The sequence below is a fragment of the Pseudophryne corroboree genome, chromosome 6 (assembly GCF_028390025.1).
Source record: "Pseudophryne corroboree isolate aPseCor3 chromosome 6, aPseCor3.hap2, whole genome shotgun sequence".
Classification (NCBI taxonomy): Eukaryota; Metazoa; Chordata; class Amphibia; order Anura; family Myobatrachidae; genus Pseudophryne; species Pseudophryne corroboree.
Genome location: NC_086449.1, coordinates 708,179,406 through 708,202,991, shown reverse-complemented (window position 1 = coordinate 708,202,991; position 23,586 = coordinate 708,179,406). Strand labels below are relative to the sequence as shown.

Genomic DNA, 23,586 nt, shown 5'->3' with positions numbered 1-23,586 from the left:
CAGTAATTGAATAGACCCCTTAGAGTGTTACGCCTGTATGAGATGCAAAACGTCCCATTTGCCCACTTTTTACATTAAGTTAATAGAACCACTCTATGGGCCTAATTCAGACCTGATCGCAGCAGCAAAATTTTTCGCTAATGGCCAAAATCATGTGCACTGCAGGTGGGGCAGACATAACATGTGCAGAGAGAGTTAGATTTGGGTGGGGTGTGTTCAAACTGAAATCTAAATTGCACTGTAAAAATAAAGCAGCCAGTATTTACCCTGCACAGAAACAATATAACCCACCCAAATCTAAATCACTCTGCAGATGTTATATCTAGAGATGTGCGGCGGGCACGTTTCGTGTTTTGTGTTTTGGTTTTGGTTCTGGTTCCATGCTCGTGATTTTGATCTGGATTGGTTTTGCCAAAACCACCCTTTCGCGCTTTGGTTTTGAATCTGGATGATTTAAAAAAAAAAAAAAACAGCTAAAATCACATAATTTGGGGGTAATTTTGAACCTACTGTATTATTAACCTCACTAACATTCACTTCCACTCACAATATTGTTTTTAGGCAAAAATGTTGCACCGAGGTGGCTGGATGACTAAGCTAAGCGACACAAGTGTGCGGCACAAACACCTGGCCTATCTAGGAGTGGCAATGCAGTTGCAGACAGGATGGCACTTACAAAAACTAGGCCCCAAACAGCACATCATGCAAAGAAGAAAAAGGTGCAATGAGGTAGCTGGATGACTAAGCTAAGGGACACAAGTGTTTAAATATATATTTAATATTGGAGTAAATAATATACAGCACAGGACACCACCACTGGACTTATGCCAGCACAAGACACCACCACTGGACTGATGCAGGACAACACAGCGACACTGTAAGGGACTTATTATATAGCAGCACTGGACATATGAAAGCAGAGGACACCACCACTGTGACTGGTCACTGGAACTGACTGATGCACAGGACACTACCACTGGTCTGATGCAGGACAACACAGCGACACTGTAAGGGACTTATACAGCAGCACTGGACATATGGCAGCAGAGGACACCACTACTGTGACTGATCACTGGACTGACTGAGGCACAGGACACCAGAGGTGTAGCAAGTTGTCATGGTGACTGGAGCAAGGTATGTTTCGGCGCCCCCCTCCCCTGTACTGAATTGGGGGCGTGGCCACCAGGGCCGGTTCTAGACCTTGTGATATCCAGGGCGAAAGTTTCCTTTGGTACGCCCCCCCACACACACCCCCACAGGTCAAGCATAGTGCGCGCAGAAAAAAATAGGAGCGTGGCTTCATAGGGAAAGGGTGTGGCCACAGTTATGCCCCCTGTAGTTATGGACCCAGTAGTTGTGCCCTCTGTAGCTGTGCCCCCTGTAGATTTGCCCCCAGTAGTTGTGCCTTTTGTAGATTTGCCCCCAGTAGATGTGCCCGGAGTAGTTGTGCCCCCTGTAGCTGTGCCCCCAGTAGGTGTGCCCCCAGTAGGTGTGCCCCCTGTTGCTGTGGCCCCTTTAGCTGTGGTCCCAGTAGGTGTGCCCCAAGTAGGTGTTGCCCCTGTAGCTGTGCCCCCAGTAGCTGTACCCCCTGTACCTGTGCCCCCTGTAGCTGTCGCCCCAGTAGGTGTGCCCCCTGTAGCTGTCGCCCCAGTAGGTGTGCCCCCTGTAGCTGTGCCCCCTGATAGCACCGAAAACACAAAATAAAAGAAAAAACAAAACAAAAAAAAAATACTCACCTGCCCGCTTTTGCTTCCCGACTGCTGCTGGCCGCGTCTCCACTGTCCGTGCGTGTGACGCGTGACGCCACACGCAAGTCACGGACCGGAGGGGAGGAGGGTGGGGAGGGGAGCGGAGAGGAGGGACGGGAGGGGAGTGGAGGGACGGGAGGGAAGGCGAGGGAGAGATTTGAAGCAGCTTGGGATTCCAGCTGTTAGTGACTGACAGCTGTGGCTGTGAGCTGCTTGCGGCCAGGCAGAGGTTCCGGCGGAGTCGAGCTGTGGCGCCCTGTACTGTCTTGGGCGCCTGGAGCTCGAGCTCCACTGGAACCGACCTCCCTATGCCCCTGCAGGACACTACCACTGGTCTGATGCAGGACAACACAGCAACTCTGTAAGGGACTTATTATACAGCAGCACTGGACATATGGCAGCAGAGGACACCACCACTGTGACTGGTCACTGGACTGACTGATGCACAGTACACTACCACTGGTCTGATGCAGGACAACACAGCAACACTGTAAGGGACTTATTATACAGCAGCACTGGACATATGGCAGCAGAGGACACCACCACTGTGACTGGTCACTGGACTGACTGATGCACAGGACGCTACCACTGGTTTGATGCAGGAGAACACAGCGACACTGTAAAGGACTAATTATACAGCAGCACTGGACATATGGCAGCAGAGGACACCACCACTGTGACTGGTCACTGGACTGACTGATGCACAGGACGCTACCACTGGTCTGATGTAGGAGAACACAGCGACACTGTAAAGGACTAATTATACAGCAGCACTGGATATGGCAGCAGAGGATACCACCACTGTGACTGGTCACTGGACTGACTGATGCACAGGACGCTACCACTGGTCTGATGTAGGAGAACACAGCGACACTGTAAAGGACTAATTATACAGCAGCACTGGATATGGCAGCAGAGGATACCACTGTGACTGGTCACTGGACTGACTGATGCACAGGACATTACCACTGGTCTGATGCAGGACAACACAGCAACACTGTAAGGGACTTATACAGCAGTGGTGGACATATGGCAGCAGAGGACACCACCACTGTGACTGTACACTGGACTGAGCAGCACAAGACAGCACTATAATCGCCACCACTTTCCCGCCTGCACAGACACTAAGGACGGAGACACGTCCTCTCACTACACTCTTCAGGACTGGAGTGAAAATGGCGGCAACGCGCGGCTCCTTATATGGTATCCAAGCCCTGCGAGAATCCGACAGCGGGATGATGCCGTTTTGCCTCATTCTGGTTTCCGAGTCTGGCGGGAAAACCCGGGCCGGACTCGGATTCGGGCTCGGGTAGTGAAGTTCGGTAGGGTTCGGTTCCCTGAGAACCGAACCCGCTCATCTCTAGTTATATCTGCCCCACCTGCAGTGCACATGGTTTTGCCCATTAGAGAAAGATTTTGCTGCTGCGATCAGGTCTGAATTAGGCCCTATGACAGGTGCACTTCTTGTGCATGTGTATTAACAGTTTTTGTAGATTACTTTGTTTAAGAAAATTTGGTATAATTGAATATTTGCATAATAGTGATATATAGCGCATAGGTACAGTATAATTCAGAGTTGTATGCTAATGCATTCGTAGCTGTGTCCTTGTACGCAGCTACTGTGCTAAAATACGCAAATGCTGCCACCACCTGGAAATGGACTCAGACTCCCACCAGCAGCCTCGTAGATCTCAGCATCTGCATACAAAGACATAGGGGGAAATTTACTAAAAGTCGATTTCAATCAATTTAAAATTGATGAAGATAGGTTAAAATTGACCTCAATCGATGTTGGATTTCAGGGGCTGAAACACAGCCTACAGGTGATTATGTATATCAGTCACAGCCTAAAACACGCCCCATAATAGGGGTACGGGCTGCTCCCAGGTGTCACCCGCAGAGGGGTAACACCAAAGTGTTGTATCCTCCTCAATGATAAGAGCTGGGTGCTGCACTCTAAGTACATGCAGCGTTCAGCTCCTGCCACAGTCTAGGAGCCAGCACTGCACACAGATTATTCTCCACATCCCCGGGACCCACAGAGTGACGAAAACAGTGGTCAGAACGTGTGGCCATGCCCCCTCCCATGATGCCACACCCCTTAAACAAGGTCCTGCCTCTTTTTAGAGGCGAGCCCTTTGGCCAGGGCAAAAAGTATTCACCCGCACCGGATGTCGCCACACTTTTCATGGCTCCTTGTTTCAACCTTTTCACCTCATTTGCTGAACTACAGCTACTGGGACCACTAACTGAGACAATAGGTTTCTGTTGAATCCACAAAATGGTTGGTAGCCTCAAATGGAGCTCCTGAGGCTACAAAGAAAAAGTGCACCATCTGGGGTCTACTGTACTGAAATGTTAAGACCCGCAACTTATTGAATCTGCCCCATAGATTTGATGTATCAACCAGTGAAAAGAGTGGAGAAGTGGAGCAGTGGAGTGGTTGCCCATAGTAACCAATCAGCATCTTCCTATCATTTTATAGCATGCACTTGAGGAATGCTTCCTCAAAGATGATTAGTTGCTATTGGCAACTTTTCCACTGGTCCACTTCTCCACTCGTTTCACTACTTGATGCATCACCCCCATATTTGTAAATGTTTCCTTACATAATTGCAAGTATTCATCACTTTGCTACAATTATACCTGTATCATAATCTAATTTGAAGCCAACGTGTTTAGGCTATGCTCTAAACAATCTAAGGCAGTGGTTCTCAAACTGTGTGACGTGCAGGGGCGGATTTTCGGCAAGGAAACCAAGGCGCCCACCTAGTAGGGCCAGCCTGAGGCCAAATTATTTGGTAAGCGAATAAATACTTTTATACTTTTAAACACTTTTGCGCGTGTCTTAAGGAGGCGTGCCCCTTACACATTTACCCACTATATAAGTGTTCCTTACACATTTGCCAACTGTTGAAGTTCCCGTTACATATTTTGCCCACTTTAATACTTCCCCTTACATATTAATCCAATCAAAGTACCTGATATGCCCTCTGTGCCCGGAGACTTGCAAAGCAGTCAGTGGTGTTGGCACCTCCGCCATGCCCGGCTCCGCACTATAGTACTAGAAGAAAAAGAATCTCAAAATAAACTACCGCACCTAGTAGCTGGACAGCAAGGGCTTCTGGGAGCAGTAGTTCATTTTGCATGTACAGTAATGTGAAGAATCTCAAAATAAACTACCGCTCCCAGCGGCCCTTGCTGTCTGGAAGCAAGGGATTCTGGGAGCAGTAGTTTATGTTATTTTTCTTCACATTACTGTAGTGGGGTGCGCTGCCAGACATAGCGCGGCGGCGCCAACATCACTGCCTGCTTGGTGAGTCTCCGGGCAGGCGCTACATATCAGGGCGTATCAGGAATGGCCAGTGTTACACATATCACTGGTGCAGCTGAGTAGGGTGCCCTCCTCTATGCTGCACCTTACTCAGCTGTGTAACCAGCGTATGTGTAAAACCGGCCCTGCCACCTAGGGTCCGGTGGATCCAAGGGGTCCGTGGTCAGGCGACATCCAGGCCTGGTCCCCATGATGCTCCATTACCATAGGAGCACTGTGCTGTATTTACGGTGGAGATCCCGTCTCATTGTGTCACGCAGTAGTCCCGCTCGCTGCCTGCAATAAGAATCTGAGCAGGGAGAGCCTACCAGTGCATCCGAGCCCGCCCCAGCCCTACTGCATGCCGGGCTGTCAGAGCACCCTTAGGGGTGAGGTAGCAGCACAGAGTGTTTCAGCAGACAGCATAACTCTGGAATGCCTGGAGCAATTTACACCAAACTTGCTACACAAATGACTTACACTCTGGGAACAAACACTGTGGGGGTAACACACCACTAGCACCCCTAGGGGTGGCCCAGCAGCACAGAGTATTTCAGGAGACAGCATAACTCCCGAATGCCTGGACCTATTTACAACAAACTTAGAATACATATGACTTACAGGCTGGGAACAAACACTGTGGGGGTAAGACACCCCTAGACCCCCTAGGGTTGAGGCAGCAGCACAGAGGTTTTCAGCAGACCGCATAACTCTGGAATGCCTGGAGCAATTTACACCAAACTTGCTACACAAATGACTTACACTCTGGGTACAAACACTGTGGGGGTAACACACCACTAGTACCCCTAGGGGTGGCCCAGCAGCACAGAGTATATCAGGACATACATTATATGTCAGTGATGACAGGGCTGCATGTGACATGGCCAGTGACATGATGTCAGGAGGGGAATGCAGGTAGCACAAACCCACACACTGAGAGTAATATAGTGGAAGTAGCACGGTCCCACAGCAGCACAGAGTATATCAGGAGATACATAATGTGCTGCGCTATATAAGAAACTGAAAAAAATCGATAATTTCACAGGGGCACTGACATGATGTCAGGAGGGAAATGGAGGCAGCAGGACGCCACAGACTGAGAGTTGTATAGTGGGAAGAGCAGGGTCCCTTGGGGAACCAAAAAAAGGGTTCGGCCACTACACAAAGTGCGTCAAGGAAGCAAGATATGCCTATAAACTAGATCTCCAACCAACATAAATTAACGAACAACTATCATTCTAACTTACCATCCTCATCCCGTAGCAAAACACGGGTATTCAGCTATCTACAGTGTTATTTATACTGTGTGTTTAATATTTACATTTATTTTTGTAAACAGACATTCTTAAAATCCCGGGCAACACCGGGTACTCCAGCTAGTAATAATAATAAAAAAAAAAGGGATGGATGTATGGAGCCCAATAACGAAGATACGGCGGAATTACTGCCAGTGCATTGCACCAGGACCTGACGCAATAGAGCGGTCTGTCTCTCTCTTCCTGTCACCCACTGTATCTCCCTGTCACCTTCTCCGTTTTCCTCTCCCTGTCATCTACTGTCTTTCCCTTCACCATTGCCTTTCCCTGTCAACCACCAAATCTTTCTGTCACCCTCTCTGTCTTCCACTGCCTCTCCCTGTCACCCTTTTCCTGTCACCTCCCACATTTTTCTGACTCCCTCTCTGTCACTCATTGACTATTTCATTACCCACTGCCTCACCTTGTCACGCACCACATCTTTCTGTCACCCTCTGTTTCTCTCTGCCCCTGGTCTTTCTCTCCCCCCAATGTTTCCTTCTCTCTGCCCCTGTTCTCTCTCCCTCTCTCTTTCTCCCATGTCTCCCTCTCTCTCTGCCCTGGTCTCTCTCCCCCTCTCTCTGCCTCTGGTCTCTCTCTTTCTCTCTTTAGCTCTCATGTGTCCCTCTCTCTCCCAGGCCCAGGTCTCTGTCTCTGTTTCCCATGGCCCCTTCTCCCTATGCCCCTGGTTTCTATCTCCCATGTCCCCTTCTCTCTCTGCCCTTGTTCTCTCTATCCCATGTTTCCCTTTCTCTCTGCCCCTGGTCTCCCTCTCTCTCTGCCCCTGGTCTCTCTGAGTCTCTTTCCCATGTCCCCTTCTGTCTCTGTCCCATGTTTCCCTCTCTCTCTGCCCCTGATCTCTGTCTCTGCGTCTCTCTCCCATGTCTCCCTCTCTCTCCCTAACCCTGGTCTCTCTTTCTCTCTCTCTCCCCCCCTGGTCTCTCTTTCACAGTTACTTATCAAAAAAGTGAAACAACGCCCCTCCGCAGTTGTGGATACATGCGACTGACCTGGTAGGGCCTGTACATGTCTTTCGTGGTTGTCTCCTATCTGGAAGAAGCTATCAAGCTGTCTCCTCCTCCACTCCAGTTATGGGGACTGGAGGCTTAGCAGCAACAAGGGCCAGTCAGACGTGACACACTAACAGGGACACATTTTAATGGCATTACACCATTTTTAACAGGGACACTGCAATACAGTAGTATAGTACACTGCGCATGTGCCAAGGCACTCTTGTGATAGGAATTAAACATTTGCTGCTATGGATTGTTTGTGGGAGGGGAGCCCACACCAGCATCTTGCCTAGTGCTCCATGAGGTATAAAATATAAATCCATCTCTGCCACTCTGTGCCTCTCTCCTCTCTCTTTTTGCCCCACTTTTCTCTCTGTGCCTCTCTCCTCTCTTTGCCCCCTCTCTCTGCCTCTCTGTCTCTCTACCTCTCTTGCTCTCTCTCTCTGAGGCAGATGTACTAAGCCTTGGAGAGTGATAAAGTGGAGAGTGATAAAGTACCAACCAACCAGCTCCTAACTGTCCTTTTTCAAACACAGACTGTAACATGGCTGTTAGGAGCTGATTGGCTGGTACTTTACCACATCTACCGCCAGCTCCCATCTTGCACCTGTCCATGGTCTCTCTTTCCCCTTTGTTGTTGTACCCCTTTGGCTTCCTTCTCTCTCTGAACTGTAACACAAACCTCTCACAGCGGGGGGATGTCCACTGCCAACTCCAAAAGAAAAGTATAGCTCCGCCCCTGCTGGCGCTGCTGTTTGGGGACAATTCTGCTCATCTCCAGCCTCCGATGCCACCAGGAGTGCAGCTGCTGAGAGAGCTGCTGGCGGAGGGTGGAGACAAGCAGAATCGGTCACAAAGCTGCCCGAGAGGAGTCTCCAGATTCTGCCCCCCACTGCAGGAATGCAGATAGGACCTACGCTGCTGCTGTCGCCTCATGGACGTGTGAGGGAAGGGGGCCCCAAATCGGTGTCTTGCTTAGGGCCCCATGAGGTCTAAATCCACCTCTGGTACTGTGGCACCCTGAGGTGCCGCGTGACCCTTGCAGGGGTTCCTCAGGTTGGTGGTCCAGGACCAATTCAAACTATTTACGGTCAATATAATAAGCAAAACCAGTGCTGGTGGCTGTCAATTGTAAAATATGTGGACAAACTGAAGCAAATCTTGTCCCTCACCACACAGTTGAACCTAAGGATGACATATAAATACAATTTACTTAATTTAATATTTCTTCTAGATTTCTCAATAAGAATCTTTTGGCCTAGGGGTGCCGTGAAAAAAAATCTCATTCTCTAGGGCGCTGTGATTCAAGAAAGTTTGAGAACCACTGATCTAAGGGCATTTTAGTTTACACAGGTCATTTTCTTCTTAGTAATATGCAGTGAAATCCTTTCCAGCAAATCACGACAGCATCATGTTTTGTATTTAGGGCAATTTTGCTCTCTATAGAGTAGGCCAAGGCTAGTTCATGTAGTGTTTATCTGATAATAGTGTGAGGTAATATGGCAGTGCGCTTGTGATTTGCTATTCCACTGCACTGCTGGAGATCATCAAAACACACTCTGTCACTAACAAGGCATTTACTGCACTGTTTCCTCTCTTGTCAAAGGTCATTATTGCCTGGGCAGGTAGTGGACTCCTTTGCTCTGTGCTGTAGGAATTTCAGAGGTCAGGAAACATACTGATATAAAGGGATGCACATACTCATGCAAGAGTGCAGTTACCAGTAACTACCAAACAGCAAATACTGTAGGTTTGACGGGTGATTTAGACTGCTGTGTTTCTGCACATTTGTGTTTGTGTGGCCTTGTTTGTACTTGACCTCGCGTTAATTGCATGCGTCCTGCCAATGATTCCATTTTCTCAAATGGGACAGGACTAATAGCTGTGCAGTGAGGCTTCTGCAAAACATGGGTGTGGTATGAGGTGTGGGTGGTTGGTTTCAGGCCTGGGCAATTTCCAAGTTTTTCCCTGATTTGTTAAAAAGTATGTATGTAATACTTAATATATTGGGGGAAGGGGCCTGGACTGCACACCCTACCTACTTATAATGGGATATGCTACCTAGCTTAGATTTAGAACTACAACATAGAAACAAGAGAGCAGGTGCACCATAAAACCATTAGAATTATAATAAATGTTTAATTATATATCAAATCTGAGGTTTTTGGCATTAAATTTGCCAATATTATAAGCCTGCCCACCAATCGTCAAGGCGACCTGTTAGGGCTGGTCCCTAACATTATAGGGGTTCACCTCCAGGACGAAGGGCACCCCCAAGCTACCCCAGCCAAACCATCCCAGGGCACCACAAAAATAAGGGATAGCAGTGAAAAATCAGAGTGTTAGGTATGTGAAAGTAGCTGCTGAGTGAACAGGACAGCAGTGAAGTAAGACTTTAAGTGGTAAATTTACTAAGACGGGAGTTCTATTTAAGATGGGATGTTGCCCGTAGCAACCAATCAGAATCTACTTCTCATTTATCTAGCACCTTCTAGAAGATAATACATGGAATCTGATTGATGGGCCGCTATGGGCAACATCCTATCTTAAATAGAACCATCTTAGTAAATTTTTCCCAAACACTTTGATACGTCAGTGTGAGCTTTAGAACAGTAGCATATAGTACCTAAAGTTTTATCACTAATGTGATATCTATTTTTCTGGTGATTATTTTGAGCAATAGAGGATGACCTGCAGTATAGTGGGGTCCCTTGTCAGGAGCTGCAGGCTTAAATGCGTTGATCAATACATGAACTAAAACTCCGCTGTTTCTTAATGTCAGTTAATATTGTGAGTGCAGAGCCTCTGTGGTGTGTATATATATATATATATATATATATATATATATACATTTTAAATTAAGTTTTGCTGAAGTTTTATTTTTCTTATGGGGCTCTGCAGATGGTAGGAGCATTGTTAAAGTGTACATCATTTTATAGCATATACCTTAACGTTGCTGCGTTCTTGTTAAATGATTATATGTGCTAGGAGTTCTAGACTGTCACTATGGCAACTGCAGCCTTGACAAGGAAAACTCAGGATGTAATTATATAACACACAAAAAAATGTAGATGTTGCACGAAATGCATCTCAACATGATTGTTGCTATTCATTCATTTCCATCTCATGAGAAAGCCATACAAGCAAATCTTGCAAAATCCACCTACGTCATTGTACATGAGTTGCTGACTTTTTTTAATAAATGTGTAAATGTATTACTGTGGTTAGTCATAGCAACCAATCCGATATCAGCTGTCACTAGTCTGACAAGGCCAGGGATGGACAATACAATATACAAAATGGCTGCACATTACCTGTTATTTTAAAAAATGAAAAAGAGAGTCCAATGACATTGGCATCCCCAGGTCACTTATCCAGAATTGCCTCCACACACCCAAGACTTGCTGCAAGATTACACAAAATGCCACTCAGACCACCCCACATGCCCCTCAAATTCCCAATATTCCCCCAACATACCAATCAGAACTAGTCTACATGTCACTCAAAACTCCCTACTACTAACAATCCTCACCTGCCCATATGGAGCTTGCAGAGGTAGGAGGGAGCGCAAAACAAAAGGAGAATAAGGGTGAGATTTATCAAGCTTTGGAGAGAACTATAGTGGAGAGAGATAAAGTACCAACTAATCAGCTTCTGTCAATCATTTCTCAAGCACAGCCTGTAAAACAACAGTTAGAAGCTGAATAGTTAGTATTTTATCTATCTCCACTTTATCTCTCTCTAATGTTTGATACATCGTCCAGAGGCATCTCTGGGTGTGGTGACACCCGGTGCGCACTCTGGATCTCCTGTGACCCAGGGGGCGAACACATGCTGAAAAGGGTGTGTGGATGAACATAAACAGCCCTATAAAGAGGGGGCGTGGCCTCATGGGGATTCCGAGATCATCACTCCGGGGGCGTGCCCAGCATCTGACTGGGGCGGTACACCTGTCAAACCGTAACGCAGGTGTCCCTTGGAGCAGGAGGGCATAAGCTTGCCCCCGGAGACAGTCTTCCTGTACTGTCAGCTCCTCATCTCTGACAGCAGCCGGGTGCTGCAGTATACTGTCACACTGCAGCACCCGGCTCCTGTCACTCCGGAGGAGCTGGCATTTTGGTGTCACCCCCTCCGAGGGTGACACTCGGGTACTGGCCGCACCACCCGCATCTCCCTTATGACGCCACTGACATCTACCCCCTAGGTATAAATGGGGGCACAGCTGGGGGCCTCATTTTGAGGCTGGTGGCATGCATTCCACCACTGGACTAAGCTAACATGCTAAAAGCTGATATGGCATTGGTTATTATTGTATAAAGTGCAGCATTGCTTCATTTTACAATGTTAAACAATATGCCCATACTAATGGCAGCATTTGCTGTAGGTATCGAGGATATTTCTGAACATAATGCAGGAAACATCATCTTCTGCATTTTGCTAAATATTGTTTAGAGACCACAGTCTTAATCTAACCCTATTAACCACCGACTCAGGAGACTCATGCCACCGTGCCTCACTTGCCAATCTGCCCCTGCCAATGGGGTCTTCATTTTATTACTGGAATATACATCTTCTCCCAGGCATTGTGCTGCAAGTTTTCACCCAAGATCTGTCTTTATCATGCATATATTATCACACTTACTAACTCTCCCTGAAACAATAGTAATCTCCCAACTCCCTGATTGCACCTTACCCCCATTATATAGCTGCTATATTCTTGGGGAAAAAATAAATCAGTAATATATACATTCAAATGGGATCATCAGTGACATTTCCCTGCATTGTTATAAGGCACAGTGGGAGTAATTCCATGTTGATCGCAGCAGGAATTTTGTTAGCAGTTGAGCAAAACCATGGGGGTCATTCCGAGTTGTTCGCTCGCAAGCGGATTTTAGCAGATTTGCTCATGCTAAGCCGCCGCCTACTGGGAGTGAATCTTAGCATCTTAAAATTGCGAACGAAGTATTCGCAATATTGCGATTACACACCTCGTAGCAGTTTCTGAGTAGCTCCAGACTTACTCGGCATCTGCGATCATTTCAGTGCTTGTCGTTCCTGGTTTGACGTCACAAACACACCCAGCGTTCGCCCAGACACTCCCCTGTTTCTCCGGCCACTCCTGCGTTTTTTCCGGAAACGGTAGCGTTTTTCCCCACACTCCCATAAAACGGCCTGTTTCCGCCCAGTAACACCCATTTCCTGTCAATCACATTACGATCGCCAGAACGATGAAAATGCCGTGAGTAAAATTCCTAAGTGCATAGCAAATTTACTTGGCGCAGTCGCAGTGCGGACATTGCGCATGCGCATTAAGCGGAAAATCGCTGCGATGCGAAGATTTTTACCGAGCGAACAACTCGGAATGACCCCCCATGTGCACTGCAGGGGAGGCAGATATAACATGTGCAGAGAGAGTAAGGGTGTGTACACACGGTGTGATAAATCTGTGAGATTTTGACTATATAGTCAAAATCTTATGAAAAGTTAGTGCATATCTCATGGTGCTAGGCAGCTTGCGATACAGATTCGATCCCGATGCGCGCTCCCGTGGGGACGGTATCGTAAGGCTAGATAGACTGTGCAGGCAAGTCAATCTTGACTATCTAGTGTACAATCTAGTACAAAGTATAGTCAAAATTGGCACTTAGTCAAAATCGTACATAGACAAAATCTCAAGCACAGATAGTCAAAATCTGTCCTATCTGGGCTCTGGGGGAGTTCAAGAGAAATCGCATAGTCAAAATCGAACATAGCAGGGATCTCACCGTGTGTACACACCTTTAGATTTGGGTGGGTTATTTTGTTTCTGTGCAGGGTAAATACTGGCTGCTTTATTTTTACACTGCAATTTAGATTGCAGATTGAACACACCACATCCAAATCTAACTCTCTGCACATGTTATATCTGCCCCCCTGCAGTGCACATGGTTTTGCCCAACTGCTAACAAAATTCCTGCTGCGATCAACTTGGAATTACCCCCCAGTGATCCTTATAGCTACATGTATTTTTTAAAAATGTTTCTCGTGGCCACTTACTTGGAAAATGAGTAAGCCCTGAAAAGTGTCTAAGGGCTAGATGCATCATCGCTTGGAGAGTGATAAAATAGAAAGTGATAAACTACCAGCCAACCAGCTACTAACTGTCATTTTTCAAACAGGACCTGTGACATGGTAGATAGGAGCTGATTGGCTGGTGCCTTTTCTCTTTTCATTTTATCACTCTCCCAGCGATGATGCATCTAGCCCTGTGTCTCTTCATCAACAAGTAGATCTTACTAACTGCTTTGGGGCTTATTTACATTTGGATGTCAGTCATGTTTATGACACGCCTCTCCGCCTCTCAGATGTAGCAGTACATGTCCACGTCGATAGGTGTTACTTTTACAATCTCCATGAAATGCTTTTTCAAAAGTAGGCAAGTATGAATATTACTGATGATCAGAGTTAAAAATTAATACAATTAATACATCAATCCATTCCTCAGATAGGACTCTGGGCTCCATCTATTCCTGTAAGAAGGAATCTCATGACAATTGGTTGGATCATATAATGGTTAACGGAGTTCTGATTGGGATATGTACATGAGGAATGCTGAGATCTACGATCATATGGAATGCTGTGGACCATTGTAGACGTGGACTTGCTTTTATATATGTACTGTTCTATTTCAAACCAATGTAATTGATGTGTGTAATGTGATGTGATGCTTTAATAAAAAATGGAAGAAAAAAAAAAGGCTGCAGAGAGAAACAAAAGTAGAATGCTCCGAGCCCAAAAATGTAATAAAAAAATAATAATTTGCAGGAGAACATAAAAACACAAAGCTATTCAAAAACATCATTCTGAAAAATGAAGCAGATGCTGAATATTCCGACACATTTGTAACATCCTCAGTAGACCAGACATTTCAAAGTCATCATATTATGTGGAGCAGGGCACAGGAACTGAGATGACACAATGACATAAAAGAATATAAATCAGACCTAGATCAGTGGTTTCAAATTCAGTCCCCCATGGACCAAAAACAGATCATATTTTAGTGTTAACTATGACAGCAGGTGAGTATGTAAAATATAACTTAGATGCAGTCACACACTCCTTTACCTTATTGTATCAGATGTCGAAGTCAGAAAATATTGCAATACACACACCACATGCAAACACCACACAGATGGCATCCATATATGTACTTAGTCTGGCGTGCGTGCAGCATACTCGCAAATTGCGTACAATCGCCTCCCACGGGAGTGCGCTTACGGGCGTGGTATGAGCAATTACAGAAAGATTCTTACTTGCAATGGAAATTAATGCAGTACATGCCACAGTCTGTGTCGAGTCACTGTTCACACACACACTAATCTAACCAAACATGCACATCCATCCAACACAATGTCTTGGTATTCCAATGTTTGAACAGACCCTCTGGTCTGTGAAGAAAGATACACACAAACCAAACTGTCATTGTTTAATGGAAACCAGAACAATGGGAGACAAATATCCCAAATAGATACACACAAGCTTGTGGTTCCAAATTATTAACTACAGGCAGCCTGCAGTAACACTTGTATATATATATATATATATATATATATACATACATATACATATATATATGTATATATATATATATATAGCAAGAAGTAAAATAGCCGGCACTCTCAGTATAATCAACCACCGGGGTGCCTTCCAATGCAGGAAATAACGTTAATATTGTCCCCTGGGTGTAGCTATGCACACTCAACCACCCTCCAGGGACCAGGCGGCACTCCACGGATTCTTTGAAAAATAGCTTTTATAAATTAATCAAAAGTTCAATACATAGTGCAAAAAACAATGTTTGTTTTTTGCACTATGTATTGAACTTTTGATTAATTTATAAAAGCTATTTTTCAAAGAATCCGTGGAGTGCCGCCTGGTCCCTGGAGGGTGGTTGAGTGTGCATAGCTACACCCAGGGGACAATATTAATGTTATGTATATATATATATTTTTTTTTGTGTGTATCTTGAGAATGGATGGTCATTTCATGTGTAGGATCATGTTGCTTGAAGATAGCATGACAAGGTAATCTAATGAACATGAAAATATCTGTCACACATTGCATGTTTCCCAAACTTGGTGCACACATTGCACATAGTCTGCCCTTTCCCCTCATGCAACTTTTACTTATTTGCAAGGCACAACAAGGGAATTATACACCTTTACAGTATACGAGGGGACAGTAACTGATCAGAGCATCATGCATGGTATCTATGTGTTCGGATAATTATGAGTAATAATCCGGTGTTGGTTTGGAGAAGATCGCATGTCGTTGCGAATAGTTATTCGCAAAGGCAGATTAAAGGTATATTTGTGTTTATTATGTACTTGGTATGCGGCTGGAATCCAGAGCTACACACCCCTGGATCAAGGCATCGCCCATCTCTTCAAACCGACCAATGACCTCTCCTGTACTGTAAACGACCATCCCTCCAACCAATCAGTGGAGAGCATACAACCCCATTGTATTGTATTTTGGGCAAGGGTATATAAACCTTGCACCTGGGCCGGTCACGCTCTCTCTGCTTTTTAAAAGACTCATAGGTCATCTTGCCAGATCGACTAGAGGACCGGATCCGGGTTGCGCAGGCGAACAAAGCGTACGTATCATTGGGTGTGACTCTTTCTCTGTGATTGAATTGCATTGTGTTGTACCATTATATTTTAACTTATTGTAAACCCCTTTTACAAATATATTATTACTTGTTGCTGCTTTGGACCACAACATACAATCAAATACTGGTGTCGCATTCAGTTTGTGTTGAGCGTTTGTATAGTATAATTGCCACACCTAGAGCTGCCTCGTGCTCTCAGCGTGTCGGTCTGTGTGTATGCACTGAGTGTAAGCTGCACGGCTATTCCGGCGTGTGTACGCTAACTGGGGACAGAGTATTTATTACAGCAGCCGCAGCGGCTTCAGTTACAGTGTGCAATAGGGGTTAGTGGCTGTTTTTCCAAGAAGTCTATCGAACTTCTCAATTGGGGACATCGTCCGGCTCGTCTCATACCCGGCTTTTGCACAACAGTACAGGCGCTTGCCAGCAGCAAAGGGTGGATTAGCACTATTATATTGTGTTGAGCTATCTTGTGCTGCTGAACCGCGCCTGTACTGCATTGGTTAGGGATGCTGGTGTGAACCGCAAGGACAAAGGAAAAAAAGCCATTTAAAAGTTTTTTTGTTTTTTTTCTTCTTTTTTTTTCTTTTGCACATGTAATTTTGCATAAAGGTGCACACAGCGTACCCATACTTTGCATCCATCCCACATATTGTTGCCATAGGTTATAACGGTCATTTATAGGTTTGTGTGAAACCGGATACATCTGTGTTGCTATATACATTTTGAAGTAACTGTGTTAATGATATAGTTGTAAGAACACAAAATGCAGCTCTGGCCTAGTATTTTAGGTTAAAACAGAGCAATTGTGGGGTGTGTTCGTGAGCGACAATAGTTTATATCGCTCACATTTATACTGTGTGATTTGTTTTAGTGCGGGCGCACTTTTCTACACGTGGCCCGGACAAAGTACGTGAGCACGCACAAGCGTGAAAAGGCACGTGCGGTTGCATAATTACGCAAGTTGCGTAAGATCGCTAACGCCAAGGACAAACCACACAATAGTTCTATTTAAAGTGGAGTAGTAGATGTTTATCTACTAATAGCACATAACTATCCGGTTTCAAACACAGATTAGAATAACATTGATAAAGTGTGTTACCTCTGGGGAAAGCTATCAGTTAACAGGGAAGGATATTTTTCTGATCAGAAAACTATAGAGTGCTAGTGTGGGCTGAAAAAGGTGTGAATGTATTGAACCCCGCTTGGTGGACTTGGTGAACTCGGTGAACTCGGTGAAACTCGGTGAACTTGGTGAGCACGGTCTAGGTGAACACGTGCAACGGAGTGTGATAAAGCTTTGTGAAGTTGTTGTATTAAAAGTTTTTTTTCTTGGTATTACACTCCGGCTGTTTTGGAGCACAGTGTGAAGACTCCAGTGATGCTACAACTTATAGATAGCAAGTGTCTATAAGCTGTACGATTGGACCGCACGGTTGTGTGAGCGATACGTGGCGCAACGTGATATGAAGTTTTGCATATTTGTGCGTAAACCTCGTCATCATACGCGTTGTGTAAAGCACATGCAAGCGTGATTTGTGTAAAAATTGTCTTTTAGGCAGATATTCACTGGGTACGGTAAGTTACTCCTAAAGGCCCAGGGGATATAGGCCGAAGTAGGGCCTGCACTGGCTACGCGTGTCTGCTAAACAGGGCGGATCCGTGGTACTCGGAGCAGAAGAAGTTAGTGGAAGAACTTTGAGGACTTCCACCGTTAGACTACTGTGTTTGGAGCATTTTAGGAAGTTTTCCCGTGTTAAAAGGGTCCACAATGGGAGCCAAGTGCACAACACAGGGACGTTCCTCAGTCAGGGTTCAGACAGCAGAATTGAGACCCAGGGGGTCAGCTCGGTTGGTAATGTGGGGGAAGTATGGTCCCCACACTGAGACCTTTTGTGATGAATGGACACGAATGACTGTGGGGGATAAAGCATCATTTCCTGGGATAGGTAGTTTTGATCCAGAGGTACTACACAATGTAAGGATTAGAATATGTCTGCTCAAATCCAGAAAGCAAAGGGTAAGGCATACAGATTGTTTAAACTTGTGGCAACAAGAGGGGGATGTGCAAAGGGAGCTTGCTCGCACAGCAAGTTCCAAACCAGGCAGAAGCGTGAATGCGACAGCACCACCACCACCATATGTTGATGGAGAGAAGAGTGTCACCACCAATGATACAAAGGTAGAGGTCAGGGAAATGTGCAGCGAATGTATTAAAACTAACGCTTGTACCTTGTACCCTGTTTTACCTTCTCCCCAAGATTACAGCAACATAGAGGATGAGCCTAGCATGATCTCAGCCCTTGCCCTGGCTGCCACCATACACGACACAAGGGTGGGCATTGCCCAACCACCAAGGGCAGTGGCCATATCAGCCAGTGAGGGGGCAGATGAGATCGTGGCGACTGGTAAGTATGGTACCGTCCATTATGCAGAAACAGTGACTCCCCGTATTGTAGAGACAAACAAGAAGATGTGGTTGAGTTGCATCCAGTTAGGGTGATTGCAGTCCCTAACGGGAGAACTGACACTCAAGGGGTGACCCCAATCAGGAACATTGCAATGTACTGTCCCTGGTCCCGTATGGAGCTGAGGTCAATTATGGCAGAATTCCCTGACCCCAGAAAGGATTTAGTTGGATGCCAGAAATATATAAAAGATTTAGGACTTTCCCAAGAACCAACAAACAAAGATTGGCGGACGGTGTTGCGAGCGAGTCTCCCCTCTAACATTGACATCCCAAAATTTATTACAGACTGCAACCTAGCTGCAGAAGTGCCACTCACTGATGCTTACAATCAGGAGAATGTCAGGCAAATCAATATACAACTAGGTTTGTATTTCCCAGCCGTAGTTAGATGGAATAAGATTTTTTCCATAAGACAGAAAGAGAATGAACTGGCATCCGAATATTTCCACAGAGCTTTGATGGAAATGGCTAAATTCACTGGGGTTGAGGATATTAGAGACAATGTCAACCACAGGGAAGTAACTGTCTCTGTATTAATGGAGGGATTGAAGGAGGCACTGAAAACCAGGGTGCAAACTTCTATGCCAAACTGGAGGGGTATTACGGTGACTGCACTTAGGGAATCAGCACTGGAGCACGACCGTAATATCCAGAAAACCAGGGAGGCACAAGGGGAGCGGTTGATGGTTATGAGCATCCAAGCACTGGAAGGAGCGCCAACTCGACCAAAACCCCAGGCCCCTGACACATGGAAAAAGTCAAGAGTTTGTTATCTGTGTAAAAGGGAAGGGCATTATGCCAGCAATTGTAACAGCACACAAAAATTCAGACCCCCTAGACAAGAACACGAGCAAAGTAATTATACACATAGAGGAGATCAGGGATCATACAGGAGAGAGTACGAGCCGCATAGAGGGGAAACAAGGAGGTATCCACCACGGGAGGACTGGCGAGCCCCCGAAGACTTGCCGTTATCCCCCTCACATATCATAGCCGCCAACGCCCAAAGGGTGGGTCGACGGCCCCAATAGAGGTTAGGCCACACCTGTAGTCTGCAGCCTGTGAAGCTGATCGCTGGCCCTGGGAATGAACCTGAGGTCTTGGTCAAAGTAGCAGGAACACTACAACCATTTCTTGTAGATACAGGGGCGGCCAGATCTGTACTCAAAGCTCCAACCAATTTACTGACCACGGGCAAAACCATTTTCGGCTATGGGAGTAACAGGAATGGTGCAACACTACCCTTTGAGTAGACCGGCAGAGATTAAGATAGGGCCCCTGCAGACCAAACACTCTTTTCTGCTGGCTGCATCGGCTCCGACTAATCTGCTCGGCAGAGATTTATTGTGTAAAATGCGGTGTGCCATACATTGTACTCCTGAGGGTGTCTTCTTGGATATACCCGAGAATCACGTTCAAGAAGTGCAAGATATATTAGACACCCCTCAAAGGCTAATGTCGCACTCTGCTGTTATAGACAAGTGTCCATCAAAGGTAGAGGAAATGATCTCACAAATACCGGGTTCCCTTTGGACCAAAGATGGACAAGACACTGGATTGATGGCGAATGTAGCCCCAGTAGTAGTACAAGTAAAAGATGGTAGGATAGCTCCAAAAATCCCTCAGTATCCTCTGAAGCCAGAGGTAGAATTAGGAGTGTACCCCGTTATAGAGCGCTTGCTACAACAGGGCAGCCTAGTCAGGACGTCCAGCACAGCCAATAGTCCCATCTTCCCTGTGAAAAAGAGTGGGGGGAGGGGTTACCGGCTAGTGCAGGATTTAAGTGGGGTGAACAAAATAGTTGAGAGTCAATTCCCCGTAGTGCCCAATCCAGCTGTCATCTTGATGCAGATCCCCGCAACCTCTTCATACTTCACTGTCATTGATCTCTGTTCTGCCTTCTTTTCTGTCCCTCTCCACCCTGACAGTCAGTACCTTTTCGCCTTCTCTTACAGGGGAGTACAGTACACCTGGACTCGTCTACCCCAAGGCTTCATTGACAGCCCAAGTATCTTCTCCCAAGCACTGCATGACTGTTTGCAATCCTTTCAACCTGAAAATGGCTCAGTGCTAATACAGTATGTTGATGACTTATTGTTGTGCTCTGACTCATTTGAAACGTCCTTGGCAGATACGAAGCAGCTGCTGCTTCACCTCTCCCAGACAGGACACAAGGTTTCAAAGGATAAATTACAGTTCTGCAGTAAAAGGGTGAGGCATTTGGGGCATTGCTTGACACAAGGACAACGACACCTCACTGCTGATAGGATAGAAGCGATTCGCAACATGACTCTGCCACAAACCCAGCAACAGATCCGCACTTTCCTAGGAATGTGTGGGTACTGCCGAAACTGGATCCCAGGGTTCTCCATACTGGCTTTACCTTTGCAAGAGATTGTCTCTTCAAACAAACCAGATCGGATTTCGCACACAGATGAGTCCAAACTGGCATTTGAGAGACTCAAACAGTGCCTATCACAGGCACCTGCATTAGGTATGCCAGATTATGGGAAACCCTTTGAATTGTACGGTACAGAGAGTGCTGGGTGTGCGGCATGTGTTTTAACACAGAAACATGGTGATGCCAGCAGACCAGTAGCATACTATAGTGCACAATTGGACACTGTAGCACGGTCTCTCCCCACATGCTTGCGAAGTGTTGCAGCGATAGCTTTGCTAGTGAGTAAGAGCGAAGACGTAGTGTTAGGACACAACCTGACCATCCATACACCTCATGCAGTATCAGCCTTACTGAACTCCGCCCAAACCAGACATGTCTCATCGGCACGACTTACAAAGTGGGAATTAGCACTAATGGCCCCTGTAAACATCACTATAAAGAGATGCAGCGCACTAAATCCTGCAACTTATCTGCCAAGTGTGCCTGGACAGGCACAAAGGGTGGAGGATGAGAATGATGGTGAAGGAGGATTTAGTGCATACACTGATACGCATGATGGTATGGAATATCTGAACCAGACTTTCACTGCGAGACCTGACATTAGTGACAACCCACTGGAAAACGTAGATTTTACCTTCTACACTGACGGTAGTTGCCACAGACAGACGGACACGGGAGACCTGTGCACTGGGTACGCAGTTGTAGACCACAGAAGTATAATAGAAGCTGAGCCCCTGGGCCCACCGCACTCAGCACAAGTTGCTGAGCTGGTCACCCTAACCAGAGCGTGTGAATTGGCCAAGGGTAAGTCAGCTAATATATACACAGATTCTAGGTATGCCTTTGGAGTGGTACATGATTTCGGGGCCCTATGGCGCCTCAGAAATTTCATGACAGCAGCTGGCACACCCGTGGCGCATGCGACCCACATCAAAAGATTGCTATCAGCAATACAAGACCCCGACAGAGTGGCTGTTATCAAGTGCAAAGCCCACACTTACAGTCAAGACCCAGTGTCACTTGGTAACAGCCGGGCAGATGAAGCTGCCAAGGTAGCAGCAAGTTCAGCCACACTAACCAACATCACACCACTGATGACATTTAACACAATAAGCACACAACAACTCATTGAAATGCAAGATTTGTGTTCCCTGCAGGAGAAGTCCGTCTGGAAGGCGAAGGGATATGGAAGAGAGTCTTCGGGCCTCTGGACAGATGGGCACGGTAAGCCAGTGGCTCCCAGAGCATATCTTCCAAGCTTAGCTGAGGCGGCACACGGTCTGACTCATCTAGGTAAAGAGGGTATGTGTAAGCTGGTGAGAGCCTACTGGTGTGCGCCAGGATTCTCTTCTCATAAGGGTAAGAGAGCAATGACATGTCTTACTTGCTTGAGGAAGAATATTGGAAAGTCAATACCAACAGAACCATCCCATATCCCTCCGACAGATGGCCCTTTTCAGGTAATACAAATTGACTTCATACAGTTACCACCCTGTAGAAATTTAAAATATGTATTAGTCTGTATTGATGTGTTTTCCAACTGGGTAGAAGCGTTCCCTGCTGCCACAAATACTGCTACGTTCACTGCAAAGAAAATTGTGCCGGAATTTGTGTGTAGATATGGTATCCCTAGAATAATTGAAAGTGATAGGGGTACCCATTTTACAGGTGAAGTCTTTCAGGTCATGTGCAAACTGATGGGTATTAATAGCAAGATACATACTCCGTAACGGCCACAGGCGAGCGCAAAGGTGGAGAGAATGAATAGCACTATTAAGAACAAGCTTAGCAAAGTGATGGTTGAAACTGGATTGTTGTGGCCAGAGGCATTGCCACTAGTGTTGTACAGCATCAGAACCACTCCCAGGTCACCACTTAACCTATCACCCTTTGAAGTTCTTTTTGGGCGACAACCTCACGTAATGATTGACCCCCAGGATGATTTGAAATGTATTAACGAAGTGACTGTGCAATATTTGGTTAGGATGAGCCAGCAGCTCAGAAATCAACAAAGAAATCTAAAGCTGGTGATTCCTAACCTACCAAACCGTAATTGTCATGACATTGAACCTGGGGATTATGTGATGATTCGAAATTTCTTACGCTCAGGTTGCCTCATAGACAGGTGGGAAGGACCATACCAAGTTTTGTTAACCAGCACAACAGCATTGAAGGTTGCCGAGAGAGAGACTTGGGTCCACTCGTCCCATTGCAAGAAGGTCGCTGACCCGGAGAAGACTCGTGACAAAGAGCAGGTGGAAGAGAACCTCGTATCACTAGAGTGCTTGTTCCGGGAAAATTGAGAGGCAGGACTGTTGAAAGGCATCTGAGCACGGAGAGTAACGAGAGTTAGAACGGTTGTCGTACCATTTTCTTTTTTCACCTCCCCCTGCATTTTTCCTTTCTTTTCTCCTTCTTATTTTCATCCTTTCCCCTAACGAAATGGATCGGTTACAAGAGACTGCGTTTCGGGTTCTGTTAGAGACTTTGGTTTTAATAAGGACAACTTGTTTTTGTGAGGGTCCCAGAGAGGTTGAGCAAGGATCTGGAGTGAGTTCTGATGGAGAGTATGGGTTGGTAGGACCCCAGGATTAGCGTATCACTTTCACCAAGGCTAGCATCAGAAAAAGGAAATCCACAAACCGGAACCCAACTCATCAATCACCAAAAATGTCATTTTATTGTTGTATGTA

General features: G+C 46.1%; 1 protein-coding gene across 6 annotated transcripts in view; it reads right to left on the bottom strand.

Annotated features, from left to right (window-relative positions):
• GRIA1 (glutamate ionotropic receptor AMPA type subunit 1) overlaps positions 1 to 23,586 on the bottom strand; it is a 468,887-nt gene that overhangs the window by 255,648 nt on the left and 189,653 nt on the right. The window lies entirely within an intron of this gene.